The 19,902-nt window shown below is 47.2% G+C and overlaps 1 protein-coding gene across 2 annotated transcripts in view; it reads left to right on the top strand.

Annotated features, from left to right (window-relative positions):
* The window catches only part of CABLES1 (Cdk5 and Abl enzyme substrate 1), a 102,794-nt gene that overhangs the window by 1,145 nt on the left and 81,747 nt on the right, over window positions 1–19,902 (top strand). The gene's annotated exons all lie outside the window — the stretch shown is intronic.

Below are 19,902 nucleotides of genomic sequence, written 5' to 3'. Positions count from 1 at the left end.
TGTTCACACGTGTGTGCACGAGTCCGGCACTCACCGAGAAGAAGCACCGTGCTCATGCAAATGGGGTTGGAGTTAGAGGTTGCGGAAACCCACGAAAAAAGTGGCATCAAAACCTCTCATTGCAAGGGAAAGAGCACGAGCTTTCAGAAACCCGGGCCGGACCGGGAGAAGCACTGTCCTCGCGCCCGGCAAGACTAGGCGGGACGCAGAGTCCAGCAGTGGGTCCGGCAGCCGGCCGAGCGGTGCGTGTGAGCCTTAACTTGTCGCAGACACGCCGCCGTGAATACCTTCTGAGAAGTTCTGCTTGCGCTCCAAGTATTCCAGTGTCCCAGGAGCACTTGGCATTTTCCTTTGGCTTTCCTAAGAAAAGGAAAGCCCTTCTTATGTGCCCTTGAAGGCCTTGAGGGTGGGGGACAGAGAGGAAATAGGGCTTGAGGATTTTTTCCATCCCAACGTGAATTCGCTGAAATGAGTGCAAAGTTTTTCACCTTTCAAAAGGTGGTGTTTGGTAGCTTAAGTCATCTCCAGGTCTCAAGCATCTTAGCAAAACCGTGAAATGCTGGACACTTGCCTATTCAGGAAACGGCTAGAGCTTGTTCCAGGCACCCTGGGCAGTTCTGTCTGCCTCAGGCGGTGGGATGGGGGAGAACTAGAGTGAGCAACAGGGAGGAATTGCAGGCCTGGTTCCTGGGAGGGAGCGTCCAGGCTAGTTAGTTAGGAAGGCCTCCCGTGGCTCAGTTATGTCTGCTTCCTGGGGCCTCAGTTTCCCCTTCTGCGATGGGAACTTGCCAGCCTGTTGCAGGCCTGGAGATGAGAAAGGAGAACCTTTTCTGTTACAGCCTCATCGGGTCTATTAAGAAGGTGGTCTGTTGGAAAACTTAACTTCCTCTCCCAATGGACAGATGGTGATGAATGGACCAGGCTCCTTCAGAATTTTGTCCGGAGTCTCTTTCCTCCCAAGTGTTGAAATCAGGACCCTGTTTGGTGTGCAGCATCCTAGTTGAGTGCACACGTCTGCAGACAGGGGTGTGGACCTGTCATTGAATCACCTGAAGCCTTGTGATTTCCCCAGGTGATTAGCGATGCTGGGCACAGTTGACCATCTGGGCCTGAGTTTCTTGTCAGGGCTCACATCTCCCCCATAGCATAGCAGGCCAGTGGGCGGGAGGGGAGGGGTATCCCTTCCTTTCTGGGCGAGTGGCTCAGACTCAGCAGTTTCCCAGCAGCTTGACATCACACACTGGCTCCTAATGACTCTGTAGTTTGAGCCTGAGCCCAGCTTGTCCAGTGGGTCAGGGCAGGAGTGGTAATAAACATAGGTGTTATGTTAAGCCATGTGCCAGACTGGCCTGTGTCTCATGCTTGACAGATGTGTTCCCCTGCTCACAACAGCTGGAGATCAAATGACCTCACACTTCGTCTCTTAAGAATCTCCTTTAGACATTCTTGTGTGTTAATATTTCTGATCCCCCAAATTACCAGATTTAACCGCTGATCCTATAAAGATGAACCCCATGGATGTTTTATTGATCCCCTCCCTCAACACACACATTAAGATGAGTGAGTCAGTGTGATGCTTCCTTACTTGACAGTCGCATTCATCTTATGACTTTGGAATTATCCGTATCTGGCAACTTGACAGGCTTTTAAAAAATTGCAGCTGTCAACAGAAACCGTGTCAAATTTAATGTGCAGAGAGGAAATAAATTGGTGAGACTGAGATTGAAGAAAGGCCTTGAAGAGTGAGTATGGCCACTTCTCATGGCCAGAAACTTGGAATCTCCTAGGACACTTTGTTTCCTACACTGCACTGCTTACAGGAGTTTTTTCAGAAGTGTGTTGTTCTTCTGATCGCTAGAGAGAACATTCACATGCTTAGATGAATTGTGATGTGGCGTATAGACTCATTTGAATCAGGCCCAGGGCCAACTTAAAGAACTCGGGGTAGTTTAAAGAATATCATTCACTTTCCTGGTGTGCCTCGCTTTAAGAAATACTGCTTGCCTGGGTGGTTCCATATACTTTTTCATGGATGTTCTCCTGGGGTGTCATTTTAAAATCATATATTTTCCTTGGATTTGTTTCTTGCAATTTAAAGAATTCCAAACAACCTTGCTGCTCAAAAGTGAGTTCTTGGACCTTCACAAACCCTCAGGTCCATTCTGGATTACTTGAGTACAAATTTGCATTTTAACAAGATCCCCAGATGATTCATGTACAAGTGAAAGTTTGGAAAAAGCTGCCACAGTTCATCTGAAATCTGCCTCTTTTTTCCCCATAAACTTGGAATTTCACCCATTCAGTTTGTTATGGGTATATAAAAATCAGAATCTCCTGATCCGAAATCTTATTTATTTTGTTACTTTCATCTGGACAATTGTAAGACTAATCACATTTATGACTTGTACTTCCAAACCTTGAAATATGGCAGGAAAATGTGTGTGCCCAGACCTCGGCACAGATGTGTTGAGGATTGATGACACCGTCTCTGTGCTCTGGGCTGGAGAGTTGATATTTATCACAGTGAATTCTCACAGCCTCCCTATCTGTAGATTCTTTCTCAGACCCAGTGTTAGCCAAGATAGGACTCCACATCTTTGAGATCCAAACCCGACATCCTCCTTTCTTTCTTCTTTTTTTTTTAAAGTATATATTTATTTATTTGCCTGCAATGGGTCCCAGCTGTGGCATGCAGGACCCTCAATCTTTGTTGCGGCATGCAGAATCCTTTTAATTCCGGCATGTGGAATCTGTAGTTAAGACATGTGAACTCAATTGCGGCAGGTGGGATCTAGTTCCCTGACCAGAGATCAAATCAGGTCCCCTGCTTTGGGAGTGCAGAGTCTCAGCCACTGGACCACCAGGGAAGTCCTGAACTTGATGTCTTTCCTCTGCCCCTGCATGGATCACTGTGCCGGGCATGCATAGGCCCAAGGAGAATTTGGGAGCTATGGACCCTACTAGATGTTTGTCCAGGACACACAGCAGGCCAGTGGTGCTTGTGTGATTCTGTACACCCTCTCCGAGTCATCCTCCCCACATTTGCCCCGTCTTTGCTGCTACTTGCCAGTCCCTACTGAAGTGCATAGAGAACCCAGGACCACAGGCCTCAGGGATGGGGCTCCAGGGATGGGAAGCCAGTGTGCTGGGGTTTATGCTGAGTTTGTTCTGTGGCTAGGTGTCAGAAGGGGGAAGTCAGAAAGATGCCTTCTAGTTTGACACCCTGTTGTGTTCTCTGCCCAAGGAAGGCGTTAATAGGTGAAAGGGAGTGTGTTTCAAGGCTTTCTTTCACTTTAAAAGTTTCCCGTTAGGTAGCAGCTGGCAGCAGTCCTGGGTTCCTCCACTTCCTGGTGCTGCTGAATTGCAGAATGGGGCCCAGGTGAACACGTGTGCACCGTGGGGCCTGATGAAGGGTTGCGTGGGGACCAGGGTATTCATTTCAAACAAGGTGAGGGTTTTGCTTCTTAGAACATCTCCGTTAATGGTGTGCCTTGTGGAGACGCCGGTCTTAAATGGAAAGAGCCCATGGTGCAGAAGAGCCCCAAGCCTTGGACTCCAGTCCCCCCACTTTGTCACCTCTCTGCATTGTGACTTTGTGACACTGTGTTTTAGCTGTATACCACCTGACCTTTCTGAATTTTAGCAATAAGCAAACCCAAGTTATTGTTGAGCCATCTTTCCAGCAATGTGCATTGTGGATGCCAAGGGTACAGCCCCAGGCTGGTCTAGGCCTTGGTCAGGATGCTCCCCTGTGCCTCCTCCCAGGGCCTGAAACAAGAGCCCAAGTTTCATCCGCCGCCCTCTTCCTTACACTCACCAGGTTGTCAGGTTGTCAGTGAACTCGGAAGGGGAAGTACATTGGAAGCCTGCCCACTGCTGACAAGTACCCAGGGAGGCAGCAAGTTCAAGTGTGATCCTTTGTCCTCTGGGGAGGGTGGGGAAGCCACAACCTGGCTTTGTACTGTGTCCCCATAGCCACCCCGGGGAGCCCCACCTGCCTGGACTTTTTCCCCCGGGGAGAGTTGCTAGGTAGGGAGAGGGCAAGGGGCAGGTGGCCTTTGAACGCACTGGGAAGGAGCAGTAGGTGAGGCTGGATGAGGTGACAGCATGTTGATCAGGAATGCCAAGCTGGTACCCTGCCCCCCTGGGCTCAGAGCCAGTCCCTGCCCTGGCTGGTAACCAAGGGCAGGTGGTTTCACCTCCCACCTCACTTTTCTTCTGGGATGAAAGCACTGGGACAGTGGAGTGGTGTGCTTTTCCAGGTTAGTGCCCTGTGACCTGCCTCGGAGGCCGGGCATAATGCCTGGGGACAAGTGGATAACTGAATCTCAGCGTCAGATGAGGAGGTGGAGCTAAGTTTATCTCAGGTGGCTCCCATAGGCAGGATGTGCTCTAATGGATGAAGGAATGGGTTTCCCCAGGTGGCAGGGAGGGTCAGCTGTGCGCCTCTGGCTGCGGAGGTGTCACAGCTGGCCTCCCTGATCCATCCAGGCTGGAAGCCACAGCCACTGAGGCAGTTCAGCCCTGTCTCTACAAGCCCCATCACAGAAGTGATCCATGGTCCCCTCCTCTGGGGAGGATGGACCGAAAGACCATCAGATTTACACAGTGATTTAGTAGATGTTGATTTCAGGTCCCGACAGCGTGGAGAAGCAGGAATCCAGGGTCACAGAGTAAGCAGAGGGTGACCCTAGGAGCTGTGTTTTATGTCATGGAGGAAATTCTAGTTTGGGGACCTAAAGCCTTGTATGATTTATTCAACAAACATGAACGTGATGCATATCAAGTAAGAGGTACCAGTTATGGGAGGTACAGACGTCAACGTGGTCCTTGTCTGTTGGGAGGCACACATCAACAGGACGGTTTTTCTGGTGATGAGAGCGTGGTTTGAGCTGAGCCTATTGTCTGAGCCCCACCAGGGCGGAGACACTTCATGTGCCCACTGTGGGACCTGGCTCAGTTCCTTGATGCAGTATTTGTATTTAACTACCACGTCCCAGGTGTGGGTCTAAGGGAACAATGCAAAAGCTGGTTCACATTTCTAACAGCCCTTACACAGCATCACCCTTTGAAGCACAGGGAGGTAAAGTTACTGGCCCAGGGTCCCTCAGCCTGCCTGTGGGCAGTCTGGCTCCAGGATATGTGTGCAAACGCACTTGTCTCTCCTCTGCTGTGTTTTGAGTCAGGCTCCTAAATGCTTGTTCGACTGGCTTCAGCTGGACGGGGGTGAACGTGGCCTCGGTGACCTCTAAGAGCAGTGCTGGCCCTGCGGTTTCCGTATTTAGGTGTCTCTTCTCTGTCCGTGTCTGCAGGGATCCAGTCCTGACCAGTGCCTGCCTGCTCCCAACCACGCCCACATTCCCGTCACCTTTGTTACCTGTTCAGTCCACCTGGGCTCTGTGCCTTCCATGGTTCACAGGGAGATAGAGGAGAATCAGGAGCCTGCCACCCCCGGGAATTGGGCGTATGGCGGTAGTTCTCCCACTTCTTAGTGCTGAGGGTCTCATACATTGAAATGGGAATGGTAATAACACTACCTTCCTCCTGGATGTGTTTCCTTTTTTTGGACCCTTGGTGTCTTTTCAGCTTCACCCCTTTTCCCCAGCCCAGGGGTCAGCACGCTCAGGCCCAGGGGCTGTTTATAGATAAGATTTTCTGGGAAACAGCCCCTCCTGTTCATCTCTGTACTGTCTTGGGCAGCCCTTTTGCTACAAGCAGAGTAGAGTAGTTGCGGCAGAGACCACATGGCCTGCAGAGCCTAAACTGTTTGTTCTCTGACTCTTACAGAAATGGGTGAGACCTATGCCCCCGCCCAGGGCTCTGTCCCCAGAGGTGTGGGCTGGTCCCCTATCCTTGTCTCCTGGAAGCTCCTGGCTTCTGTTTGGACATCCCTTCTTCCCAGCTGGCAGAGGGACCTTTCTGAGGCCCACATCGGATCCCGGCAGTCTTAAACTCCTTTTCTTTCATGTGTGGCCAGCACGCTCCCTGCTCCTCTGCACGCCTGTCTTCTGCACTGGCTTCACAAAGGGCACCTGGGTTCTGGCACCCACTGGCCTCTCTATGCTTCCCCACCAGATGCCCCTTCTTCCGTTTCAGACCCATCACCCTGCAGAGGCCCCAGGTATGGCGCTGAGCACACCCTCCTAGGGATGACTTTCTTCCTTCTCTGTGGGTCTGCGTGCCCCTCTCCCTGACTCCTTGGTGGTTGGGGGACTTACTGGTGACAGGCCTGGGAGTGTCCCCCCACCCAACTTTCTAGGTCTTGTATTTTTAACCAGAATTCACTCTCAACATTTTATTTGGTAAATTAGCCACTCTGCCACCTCCTCCCTCAGTCCTGCAGCAACGAACCTCCCTCCTTGAATGTCTCTCCTCTCCCCCTGAATCACCCACCCATCTACCAACCCCACCCCACCCACAATGGCTTCTCCCTGCTCTGCAGGGAGGGGAAGCAGCACCTTCCTGTGTGCTATGGGCTTCATATGCATTTGTTGTTTAGTCCCTAACTTTTGTCTGACTCTGCGACCCCATGAATTGTAGCCCACGAGGCTCCTCTGTCCATGGGATTTCCCAGGCAAGAATACTGGAGTGGGTTGCCATTTCTTCCTTCAGGGGATCTTCCCGATCCAGGGATTGAACCCAAGTCCCCTGTATTGGCAGGTGGGTTCTTTATCACTGAGCCACCAGGGAAGCCCCTCACATGCATTCTTTGGTTTTATTTGTGTGACAATTCTAGGACATAGTGCTTATACCCGTTTTAGAGCTATGGACAATGAGGCTTGGAGGGCTTAAGGAAGCTTGCCAGAGGCCTCATAGCTGGAATCTAGAGTTAGAATTTGAGCCCTGGTCTCTCTGGCTTCTGATCTGGGTTTCTGCCAGAGCCGAGAGTATTCTGGACTGACTCCGCAGGGATGGGACAACCAAGGAATCTGAGCTGATTGGTAGCTGAAATCAGTCATCGTGGGAGCATTCACACCACAGGAATCAGCCAGTGGTTATCACAAGCCAGGGTTTTGCTTTTTCCCTTTCAGAGAGCTGGTTTGTTAATACGTGTGCCAGGGCCTCACCATACGTCTCTTGGTTCCATTCTCCCCTGGGGAGCTGTGCGAAATGTGGTCATCAGAGGAAGAGTGAAAAACCAAATGTTTTTATCAGAATCTATTACTTGATTCTGTGAATTTCTCAAAGGGTCACCACCACCACCACCCATTTTACACCTCAAAAAAATATCTAACAACCCCCCACCTCAAGTTTCATCCTGCATGCAATTTAAAAACTAAACTTTCAGACACTAAGTCTCAAACAAACTGCTTAGTATTATCTGTAGGAATCATAAAATCATTACCTGTTACTCTCCTTTACAAACCGTGTGATGCATTTTTATTTTTGTTTGGTTTCTAAAAGTCTCTGAGATAATACAATCAATCAGGTTTCCTGTTTTTTTTCCCCCCTTTTTGTTTGCGTTAGCATTTTGGATAATTGCACACTAATTTATGTTTAATGGGGTTATTGTTAATGTGGTTTGGAGTTTATCGCTGAACATTTGGTCACAAAGACAAAAGCTTATAAAACAGAGCTTGGGAATACTAGACATTTAGGACTTGGAATATTGTAATGATGTGTGTGTTTGTGAAAGGATACAATCTTAGCCCCAATTTAAAGGGTAGGAATGTACTTAAATCTAAGTTTAACCCATGACAAATAGACGGCAAGCCATTCAGGAAGAGACTAACAAAATATTCGAGAATGCCAAAGATTTGTGAGCACTGATTTTTATTTTAAAGCATTTTACTCATTGACCCAATGATTTATAGAGCAAAGTGTCTACTTTGATCATGTTAGAAAGGGGATGGGGGTTTGTGAGAGACAGGAGAACAGCCACAGTCTATAATGTTTTGCTTAAGGACTAAAATTGGCATGTTGGCATGGGGGTGTGGATGGGCAAAATAGGTGAAAGAATTAAGAGATGCACATTTCCATGTTTTTTAATGCCGAACCACTAGGTTGTACCCCCTGAAACTAATGTAATAGTGTATGTCAACTATATTTCAATCAAAAATAATTTTTAAAATTGGGATGTTAGGGGATAAATGGTTGATCTGATGTGGAAAAGTGGTTCTTGGTGAAGTTTTTTATGTTTTGGTGAATCAAATAAAGTTTGCTATTGAAGAGGGAGTTGTGAGGAAGGAAGATGAGATTACAAATTACAAAGGTGATTGTGTAAGTCCTTGAGGATTCAGTTAATCCACCACAAGACAAACTTCTGATTATTAAGTTCTACTTACTTGTTTGGGGCTTTGCAATTTACAAAGCACTTTCGTATATACTGAATCGTTTTCAGAAAGGCAATGTGTTAGCAGTTTTATAGACTAGAAAGTTGAGACCACGAAGAACAAAGTGGTCATGTCCATGGTCACGTACCCCACACGTGGCAGAGCTGGAATTTTGAAACCTGGGTTTTCTGGTTCCAAGCCGAGAGTTTTAAAAATAAACCGCAGACTCTAATATAGTTGTTTCACTTAAGAAAAACAAAGAACTCTATTAAATGCTATAGAATTTTATTCTCCTTCCTGCCCGCAACTTCCACTTGTATATTAGTTAACCTCCAGAGAACAAAAATGCTAGGGCCTCATGTATTTCAGACCTATGTGCTAGAATCAACCAAAGTCAGGATGTTCAAGTACAAAGAAATATTGTGTTGTATTCTTGGCCAGCAACACTTTCTCATCAAGCAAGGATTCTGACTTTCATATGATGACCTCGAGGGACAGGCCAACGGAGAACCCTGGTTTGGGGCCCGAGTTGTGGAAAATTTTCCCAATAACAACAGCTTTCTCCAAACAGTAGTTTGGTGTCAGTTCCTCCTTTCCCACACCCCTGCTGCTCTGCCTCCTTCCCAGAAAACTGAGTGACTAGATTCAGGAGTGGATGCACCAACCTTGGAGTCAGACAACTCTGCCACATAGCAACACCTTTTGAGGAAACTCTTGTAACCCCTCTGAGCGTCAGCATCCTCACCTGTAGGATGGGGATAATAATCTCTGCCTGGGGACTTCCAGTGGCTGAAACTCCCCTCTCCCAATGCAGGGGACCCAGGGTTCGATCCCTGGTCAGAGAACTAGATCCCACATGCCACATCTACGAGTTCACATGCTGTAACTAAGACCCACTGCAGTCAAATAAAGAAATAAAATAAATTTTTAAAAACTTCCTGCCCATTTGGGGGTGTTGTGAGCATGAATGTGAGAAGCACCTAGCAGAGGTTTGGTCCTTGGTGGTTGATCAGTAAGACCGTAGCTGTTTTGTGCACAGTTGCCCAGCTCTGCTCTACACCATCAGTCAAAAAGCAGTTGAGAAACCTGACAGGGTCTGCTTAGATCATCCAGAGTGGAGCTTTTTGCTTCCAGATGATTTACCACATTGGTTCAATTTCATAAATAGTAGTAAAATAAGACCAGAGCAGCTGAGGATACCACCACCCCCTCCCTTAGCGTTTTTGTCCTTTTGTATGCTGGAAAATAACAGTTTCGAGGACAGGGCAGCAAGAAGGGGTGAATCGCATGTTCGGTGTCATCTGCTTAGAGCAGCACAGTGGTGCAGTCAAGAGCAATAGCCAGTCCGGTCCACACCCAGGCATGCAAGACACTGCCTTGCCCATCGGGACTGCAGGAGGGGAGTGCTACCTGCCAAGACAATTCTGGAAGATGCTTTCTCTGCTCCCTCCCCTTGCAGAAGCCATGGTCCTCCTCCTGTGGTCTGCCTGCTTCCTGCTCAGCCGCCTTCTCTAGGCAGGACACCCCTGGAGTGTGAGGGCTCTTGGGGCACCCTCAAGGTCCCTGTGGCCATGACCGTGGAGTCGGTTGAATGCTACTTTGGTGATGGACTTGGCATCCCCTCCCTGCTCGCGGGTCTCTCTGCACCTAGCTCTTGCCTTTGCTCTTTCACCCCTCTGGGAAAACAGAGGTGGGGCTTGTCCGGGTCCCCGGTGTAAGCCATGTGGCGTGGGGTCAGCAGCACCCCACACCCTTCCACGTGCCAGGGTGTTCACACGCCTGTGTGTGAACCATCGGGTCGCTTGGTGGTTCAGGGATCAGTGGACCAGCACCTACCTTCCGGAAGAGAGGAGAATTACAGGCTGAGGCAGTGGGGCTCCCTGGTCCCCCCCTGGAGCGGGCGGTTGTCCTGGAGGTGGCCTCGGAGCTGAGCCTGCAGGGACTGGCGGCCCAGTGCTCAGCACCTGGTGGTGGGGGTGAACTTCATTTCAGAGGAAGGAGCAAGGACAGGTGTGAACAGAGCAGGGGTTATGAAAACTGGAGGCGGGTTGGCTGGAGGAAGGAGAGCAGTGCCTTTTGTTTTTAACCCTTTTGGCATCTTAGTTGTCACTTCAGAAAGAGGAACCCGTGCCCTTGAAAAATTTTCTGTTCTGGGAGTTCATCTATTTTTATACAGAGAGAATTTTAGAAAGAATTTCAGGAGGGTCATGGACACTTGGAAATTTCTCCTGGAGGGAGGGAGACCAGCGAGGAAGCTGGCGTTAGGAGCCCCAGAGAGAACTGGAGACCGGAGGCCTGTGTCGTCACTAACCCCCAGGACTAACTGTGATGCTCGGCAACCATGTGGATTTGGGGTGCTGCCTCTGCTCCCTGAAGTCCTTCGGGTCACCTATATCTGCAGCTCTTGTGGGTATGGGGTTCCCGCCTGGAACCTCAGAATGTGACCTTATTTGGAAATAAGGGTGCACCTCAGAGATACTGCAGGTTCGATTTGAGACTAGGGTGGAGACAGTGAGGGGATGACTGACTCAAAAACAAGATAGAACTGACAGGCGCCAATTCTGGTAAAGAATCTGCCTGCCATTGCAGGAGACATAAGAGACATGAGTTCAATTCCTGGGTCAGGAAGATCCCCCCGGAGGAGGGCATGGCAACCCACTCCAATATTCTTGCCTGGAGAATCCATGGACAGAGGAGCCTGATGGGCTACAGTCTATGGGGTCTCAAAGAGTCGGATACAACTGAGCATGCACGCACACGCATGACTTGGATGGTCACTGCCAGCTTGTGTCCAAAAAGAGACTTAAATTATCACCCGCAGGTGTAGAGCTGCGACTGTGGTGTGTGGACAGAGGGGAGGGCCTTGGTCCCGTCGAGGCCTGTGACGAGCACCACGGTGGGTTTGACCTGCTTGTGGTGGCGAGGGCTGGTTTCTGGAGATGTCTAAAGGGTGAACACAGGCTGGGAGGAGTGTGTAGACCACAGGATCAGCCTGGGCAGGGTCTCTGGTGGGAAGAAGCAGGAAGATGTGAAGGAAGTAGACGAAGAGCAGGTGGTGTTTTGGACCACAGGGAGGATTTTGATGTTCATCAGCAGAGCAATGTGATGTCACCAGCCAGGAGGAACCAGAGTGAGACCTGTCTTTTGAAATGATTGGGCCGGCGGCAGCGTGGAAGGACAGTTAGATGAGAGACGCCGCAGATGGGAGGAAACCACAGTTTGTAGCTACTGTCCTGGCAGAGGTTGGTGGCGACTGGGCTGGAATGGCAGTGATAGGGGTGGGGAGAAGGGGGTTGATCCCACAGAGATTTAGGGTGCAGTGGAATGAACTTGGAGATGGACTGGCTGTGGAGGGTGGGGTACAGAGGCATCAAGGGACCACCCCCCAACACACACACATACACAGGTTCCAGTGCGTGGACTGGTGGGACAGCAGAGCCATCTCAGTGACAGAGAGGATGGGTGTGAGCCCAATCCAAAGCTATGGGTTTAAGAAATACTCTCTAGAAGACAAAATTGCAGACCTGAAGATGACCGTGTTTCTTTCTTTAATATTTGTTTATTTGGCTGTGCCGGGTCTCAGTGGCAGCATTCAAGATCTTTAGTTGCGGCATGCAAACTCTTAGCTGTGGCATGTGGGATCTAGTTCCCTGACCAGGGATCAAACCCAGGCCCCCTCCATTGGGACCTCAGAGTCTTAGCCACCGGACCACCAAGAAAGTTCTGACCCTGTTTCTTCTCATTGTCTTCTTTCTCATAACATTGTGCCTTTACTCTCCAGACAGCTCGAGCTGAAGTATATAGGGTCGTAAATAATGTATTGGTTGAAATTAAAAGACGCTGACTCCTTGGAAGGAAAGTTATGACCAACCTAGATAGTATATTAAAAAGCAGAGACATTACTTTGCCAACAAAGGTTCGTCTAGTCAAGGCTATGGTTTTTCCAGTGGTCATGTATGGATGCAAGAGTTGGACTGTGAAGAAAGCTGATCGCCAAAGAATTGATGCTTTTGAACTGTTGTGCTGGAGAAGACTCTTGAGAGTCCCTTGGACTGCAAGGAGATCCAACCAGTCCATTCTTGTTTTTTTTTTAAGAACTTATACTTTATTTATTTATTTTTGGCTTTTTTTAAAATTTTTGTTGGAGGCTAATTATTTTACAATATTATAATGGTTGGTTTTGCCATACATTGACATGAATCTGCCCCAGGTATACGTGAGTTCACCCTCCCGAACCCCCCTCCCACCACCCTCCTCCCCTTATCCTCCCTCTGGGTCATCCCCGCATACTAGCCCGGAGCATCCTGTAACATGCATCGACCCTGAACTGGCGATTCGTTTCACATATGATAATATACATGTTTCAATGCCATTCTCCCAAACCATCCCACCCTCATCCTCTCCCACAGAGTCCCAAAGACTGTTTTATACATCTGTGTCTCTTTTGCTGTCTCGTATACAGGGTTATCATTTGCATCTTTCTAAATTCCATATATATGCATTAGTATATTGTATTGGTGTTTTTCTTTCTGGCTTACTTCACTCTGCATAATAGGCTCTAGTTTCATCCACCTCATTAGAACTGGTTCAAATGCATTCTTTTTAATGGCTGAGTAATACTCCATTGTGTATATGTACCAAAGCTTTCTTATCCATTCGTCTGCAGATGGACATCTAGGTTGCTTCCATGTCCTGGCTATTATCAACCAGTCCATTCTAAAGGAGATCGATCCTGGGTGTTCATTGGAAGGACTGATGCTAAAGCTGAAACTCCAATACTTTGGCCACCTCGTGCAAAGAGTTGACTCACTGGAAAAGACTCTGATGCTGGGAGGGATTGGGGGCAGGAGGAGAAGGGGATGACAGAGAATGAGATGGCTGGATGGCATCACCAACTCGATGGACATGAGTTTGAGTGAACTCCAGGAGTTGGTGATGGACAGGGAGGCCTGGCGTGCTGTGATTCATGGGGTCGCAAAGAGTCAGTCACGACTGAGTGACTGAACTGAACTGAAGTGAACTGAGGATGTATACATTTTCAGCTTAGAGAAACCAAGTTTTATGCTTATTGGTCTTTTGGTCTAAAAATTCTAATGTTACCTTTTAAGGTAAATGCTGAGCATGTCAATTTAAGAAAAAAGTCAGATTAAGTTAAGACATTTCAGTTAAGACATATAATTTCTTTTTATTAAAGAAAAAAAGTACCCTTGAGCAAGATCATGAGATTTTTTTTCAAGCAATTCCTGGGTTCAACTTGTGCATGTTCGCAACTAATTACCAGGTGTTGAAGTCTGAGTGATCTCGAGTGTGGAGGATAAAGATATGTTCTCAAGAGAAGGAAAACATGCCTTTGCAAAGCTGCGTAATAGTCTGCTGCAGTAACTAAACAAGCACCCAGTGTCTAGTGATTTTGTACTTGCTCTGTTATTCAAAGTAAGGCCAGGCTGTGGTCTTTTTTTTTTTTTAAGTTATTTATTTATTTGGCTGTGCCGGATCTTAGTTGTGGCATGTGGGATCTAGTTCTCTGACCAGAGATCAAACCTGGGTCTGCTGCATTGAGAGCACTGAGTCATAGCCACTGGACCACCAGGGAGGTCCCAGGACACAGGCTTAACATTCCAGCAGCAATCTCATCTTTTTCTTGTTTTATGGTTGGTTTTTCATAATCATGGTTTGCTTATTGCACACTAACGTTTTGAGCTGCAGAGCCATGTGGAAATAGCTTCACATCTCAGATCTGCCGTTTCCCGGGTGTGCCCATAGGCAGATTCCAGAATCTCTGTAAGAGTGGGGCATATTAATAATCACATACCCCATTCCAGTATTCTTGCCTGGGAAGTCCCATGGACAGAGGAGCCTGGCGGACTACAGTTCATGAGGTCGCAAAGAGTCAGCCACAACTCAGTGACTAAACAACAGCAGATTCATGGCATAACAGCCAGGATTAAATCTGATTTCTCTGAAGTACTTTGCACAATGCTAGGTACATATATTGTTGTTCAGTCTCTTAGTCATCTCTGACTCTTTGCGGCCTCGTGGACTGCAGCACGCCAGGCTTCCCTGTCCTTCACCATCTCCCAGAGTTTGCTCAAACTCATGTCCATTGAGTTGGTCATGCCATCCAACCATCTCATCCCTTTGTCATCCCCTTCTCCTCCTGCCTTCAATCTTTCCCAGCATCAGGGTCTTTTCCAATGAGTCAGCTCTTTGCATCAGGTGACCAAAGTATTGGAGCTTCAGCTTCAGCATCAGTCCTTCCAGTGAATATTCAGGGTTTATTTCCTTTAGGGTTGACTGGTTTGATCTTTTTGCTGTCCAAGGGACTCTCAGGAGTCTTCTCGAGAACCACAGTTTGAAAGCATCAATTCTTTGGCACTCAGCCTTGTTTATGGTTCAATTCCCGCATCTGTACTACTGGAAAAACCATAGTTCTCAGTAAGTATTCAATGTGATTATTATATCCCAACTCCTTTGCTGATGCTCTTTCAGAGGCTGACATTACTATGTAAATGAGTGAATTGAACTCCATGGAGCTTACTTTTCTCTCCAATGCACAATGGAGTTTGCAGAGCTGGGATCTTGTCTAATCCTGAACCATACTTCTGCCACTGAGCTTGATTGCCTTTGCCGTGTGTTAAAAGTTCATCCAAACAAGTTTTGTGACCTTCCTGAGCAAAACGGGTTTTGCTTTAGGGTCCGGATGGTTTTCTGGACACTTGAACTGTCCAAGAATATGTGCAGGTCTTTGTCAGGTACATATCCAGCCCATGTTTGACTATGTGTCTGTGGGGAGCTGCCCTGGGGAGCTCAACCAGATTTTTTATCTGACCCTGTTTGTTCCAAACACAAGCAGGCAGATTGGAGGAGATGGTAAGGGAATATTTCAATCCAGTCACTCATCTAGATACACCCTCCCTCTAAGGTGTATTTCACAGAGCTAGAAAGAATTTAGCCAGTAGATCTTTATTAAGAGGTGCAACATTTGTTATCTGTAACTTTATTTCTTTGGAGCCAGAAAAAAAAAAAAAGAAGTCAAGACCGAAGTATAAGGAAATCGATAAAATACATGCTGGCTGGTGAAATATGGAATTTTTAAAATCTTTATTTTTTTTTATTAATTTATTTTAACTGGAGGAAAATTGCTTTACAATGCTATGTTGGTTTCAGCCATACTACGAGAAACAACCATATATTATATTTAATGCATATATATGAAATCTGAAAAAATGACATTAATGAACTTATTTGCAGGGAACGAATGGAGACACAGACGTAGAGAAGGGACTTGTGGGATTTCTTTTTAAAGTGTATTTACATGGGAGTTACTTTTTGATTTTATATTGTCGCAAATTGATACCAGATGCCTACCTTCCAGACAGACTCCCAAGCTGATCTCACAGTGTCAGTTGGAAAACAAATCACTTTGCCATTTGGAATGCCAATTGATATTTTAGAAGTTTCCTTTTGTTTTCAAAGGGAAAATAATGCATATTCCAGACCTGGCAAACAGAACTTTTATAAATGGCAATTAACAGAGGATGCCCAAGGGAGGAAGTCTCCAGTTTCTTATTATAACGCTGGCAGATGTAATCGAAGTGACATTTTATTAGTATTGGCATCTTCTGCTTGCCCTGGGAGCTAGTTCAGCCTTGTGTAGCCATGGCCAGAGCCGGGAGCTTCATTCCCATCCTACTTCAACCTCAGGTCGGAGGAAGAACACAAGAGCACTGTGTCCAGGGCAGCTGGCATCGTGTGGTCTCCGCAGGACCCCAGGCTTATGGGTGACTCGTACATTCCCTCCACCCCTCCCCCCAGTGGCTTAAAAAAGTGGCTTTTTGTTTTGAGTCTTACTTGTGTCTCAACAGTGATCCGTTCTCCTCCAGGCAGTTTTTCTCCCTGGCGCTGCTGTGGGAATGACTCACAGAGTCTTGAGTAGCCTGACACCTCTGCTGCATTCCTTGAGTGCTTTTTTAAAGGTGCCTCTGTGTAAGGATGTTTGCTGACTTTCCCATTTGAGGTGTTGGAGAATCTCCCAGATGACCGGGAAGGCCGAGTCTGATTCTGCGTCCTCAGCCTGGATGCCGGCAGACTTGGGTGAGAATCCTTCTCAGCCTGGAAGAGAGGACTGTCAGAGCCCCGTGGCTTGGGGGTTCGCAGGAGTGGAGTGGAAGGGGGTTGCCTAGAGCAGAGGGGCTCCACGCCCCCCCACCCCAGGCCTTGGGGTTTCCTACAGCAGCCAGGCTCTAGGCTTTCAGATGGACGAGAAGGGACTTTGAAGAGGCCCAGAGTGGTAAGGTTACTGTGAATTGAAGGATGAGAGCCCTCGACCCTGCTTGCTGAGGCTAATATTGGTCAGAGGCTCCTGGTCTGTGGATGGATATTCAGGGGAGGGGCTGAGACTGAGCTCCAGGTACTTAAGTCTTAACTCTTTAGAACTCAACTTCATCCTCCTGTGTCAGCTGCCTCTACTCCTAGGGAGTAATTTATATTATTTATATTATTAATATAATTTGTATATTAATATAAAACTTTGAACTGATATGGTGGTACAAAATTATGTTCTGTCAAGTGGCCATGAACCCCGAATCAGCTGCAAACACTGACTACTGGACCATTGTTCCCAGGAAAATACAGGGTGGGGGCGGAGGGGAGCGCCTGCCAGCCTCTTGTCATATTTTCATCATCCAGTCAATACATAACCTGGTTTTACATGTGTCTCTGCTTGAAGATGCCTTGGGTGTGTATTGGATTGCATGCTTGGTCTTGTCCAACTCTTTGTGACCCCATGGACTGTAGCCCACCAGGCACCTCTGTCCGTGGAATTTTTAGGCAAGAATACTGGAGTGGGTTGCCATTTTCTTCTCCAGGGCATCTTCCCAACCCGGGAATCAAACCTGAGTCTCTTGTGTCTGCAGATGGATTATTTTATTACTGCACAACCTGGGAAGCCCTGGGAAAGGAAGATACCATAGTTAATATATAGTGTTAATTCATTAGCATTGAACTCACAGCCAGCAGTAACTCAATCATGGACAAAACTCGCTCACAAATTTGCCCCATTGTCCACTTGGCCTGGACACTGTTTTAAATGGTGAGATCGCCGACAGCAAGCGCAAAAATACAGTGAGTGAAGCACTTAGAGTACCTCAAGTTACCCGTTTGCACTCTGAGAGATGAAAACAGGAAGGCCAGCCCTCCTTTCACCTCAGCTGTTCAAAATTTTCCCTGCTTTGCGCACGCACATGTCCATGAATGAGTGTGAAAGTCCTGTGCGTATTGATCTGGGGTTGCTAATAAATATTAACAGATATGCTAATAAACGTTAGCACGGAGATGAACGCACAGCTGCAAAATCTGTGAATAATGAGGTTTGCCTGTACTTAATTCAGGTGTAAGTCGGTGCTGTGTGCTGGGGGCTTCTCACGGCTGGTCTGTCTTGGGAGGTGGCGGGGCGGGGGGTGGGGGTCGGTGTGGGGTTTTTCTGTTTGCTGTTTTACAGAGGCCTGCCCCATCCATCTCATATTTATTCCCGTTAATACCATTGAGTGGGGAAGGGCTGGAATTACTGTGTTCCCTTTATTGATGAGGAAACCAAGAACCACAGGGCAGACAGGACTTGGGCGTCCCCCAGAAGAGAAGCCTGACTTTCTGGCCATTTTCTTCCCACTCTGCGGGGCAGGCACAGTACAAGAGTGATTTTTTTTCCCTCTTAAAGTTTTTATTATGGAAAATTCTAAAACGTGTAAAAGTAAAAAGAAAAAAGAGATTAGCACCATGTTTGTTGTTTAGTCGCTCGGTTGTGTCTGACTTTGTGACCCCATGGACTAGTCCGCGAGGCTCCTCTGTCCCTGGGATTTTCCAGGCAAGAATACTGGAGTGGGTTGCCATTTCCTTCATCAGGGCAAGAGTGCTTTAAACAACGGAATTGAAATGCTGACATCATAGTTTAATACTGTTGAAAAAGTTATCTTCCTAATGATTTTTCTGTGATTTAAGTACATAATGGCAGTGTAGCATTGTGGCTAAGAACATAAATTCTAGAGCCTAAAAAATAAATCCTGGTTTTGCCACTCCCTACCTGCGTGACTTTGGGCAGTTTCTTAAATAAAGTAAAACCTTTTCTGGCTTTTGGTTTCCTCTTTTGTAAAACAAGTATAGTATGAACACCCACTGTGTGTGGTTAATGTGAGAATTCTGTGAATTCATTCACAGTCAGTGCTTAGACCTGTGCCTGCCTTAGACCCTCTGTGCATTAGCTGTGATGATTATCGAGCTGACAGGTGCTCAGGAAATGAGTGTCCGGTCATCAACGATGGCTCTTAAATTAGGCAAATGGTAAAGTCTGCTTGTAATTGCACGGCCCAGAGCCAAGAGGAGATTTTGCAATTTTCCAGTCCTTTTGATCCATTTGGGTTATATAGTTCGGACCTGGAAGATCTGTTTTAGAGCTTTATTTATCCAGTTTGACTGTCAGCAGTCAGCAGATTAAACAGACTTTTGTCAAGTCCCCACCATTTTTGATGAGTGGACAGCTAATCAGATGAGCAAATATTAGCAGGCACCTGCTGGGTTCCAGGCACCCTGCTGGCTTTGATAGTCCCTGTCTGTGAACATTTAAGTGGCAGAGGACAAGAATATGAGATGTCACATGGGGAAAGAATAATTAAGGCATGTAAACAGCAAATTTCCATGTCACCTCCAAACCTCCATCTTTACAGCTACTCAAGTATATTTAAAACCACCAGAGTTTTCTTTCCCTTCCATCTGCAGCTCAGCATCTGGTACAGATGTAAGTCAAAAGCAATCCTTTGTCCCACAGGGAGGGGGAGACCAGATCTTGTGGGGCCCCCCAACCTGGAGTCATCTCAGGACCCATCACACATACACCTTTCTAAGCAGACCCCAGGCAGACCGTGCCTGTTTGCTTGGTAATGCATTTCATGTCACCAGCAGAAGATAAAAACAAAGGATGTGGCTTCATTTCCACATCTGTGTAATCATGATATGATTGTGATTTGGAAAATCGATTTTTTTCCCTCTCCAGAATCTCAGCTCTTGGGCAGTCAAGTTACTTTCTGCATTTCTTCCCTCTCTCCACAGACCTCAGTTTCGCAGCTGAGTGGTACAAAATTAATCTTTTGGAGGGGGTGCCATGGTGCAAGGACAGATAGCAGCTGACTGTGAGAGCAATGTGGGAAACTCTTGTTTGCTTTCTCGAAGCAGAGTTTGGAAGTTCTCAGTCCTGGGGGGTTGGGTTGGGGCTTTCTGTTATTTGCCTATAAAAAATTGCAGCCCTAAATTCATATTTGTGTTTGCATGGAATATTAAACTTGGCCTAACCTGCTTGCCTTCATAACATGAGCTTGCCAGCGTTCTCTTGTTAGAAAACTCCTATTTTCAGGTTCCTCAAAAAAAGTAAAGATAGAGTTGCCATGTAATCCAGCAATCCCACTCCTGGGCATATACCCAGACTCAAAAAGATACATGTACCCTTCTGTTCATAGCAGTGCTATTTACAGTAGCCAAGATAAAGAAACAATCTAAATGTCTACTGACAGATGATGGATAAAGAAGGTGTGATACACACACACACACACACACACACATATGCACGCTGGAATACTACTCA

Source organism: Moschus berezovskii, chromosome 28 (assembly GCF_049115385.1).
Source record: "Moschus berezovskii isolate FMDL1 chromosome 28, NW_MosBer_1.0, whole genome shotgun sequence".
NCBI lineage: Eukaryota > Metazoa > Chordata > Mammalia > Artiodactyla > Moschidae > Moschus > Moschus berezovskii.
This window is presented reverse-complemented; position numbering and strand designations above follow the sequence as displayed.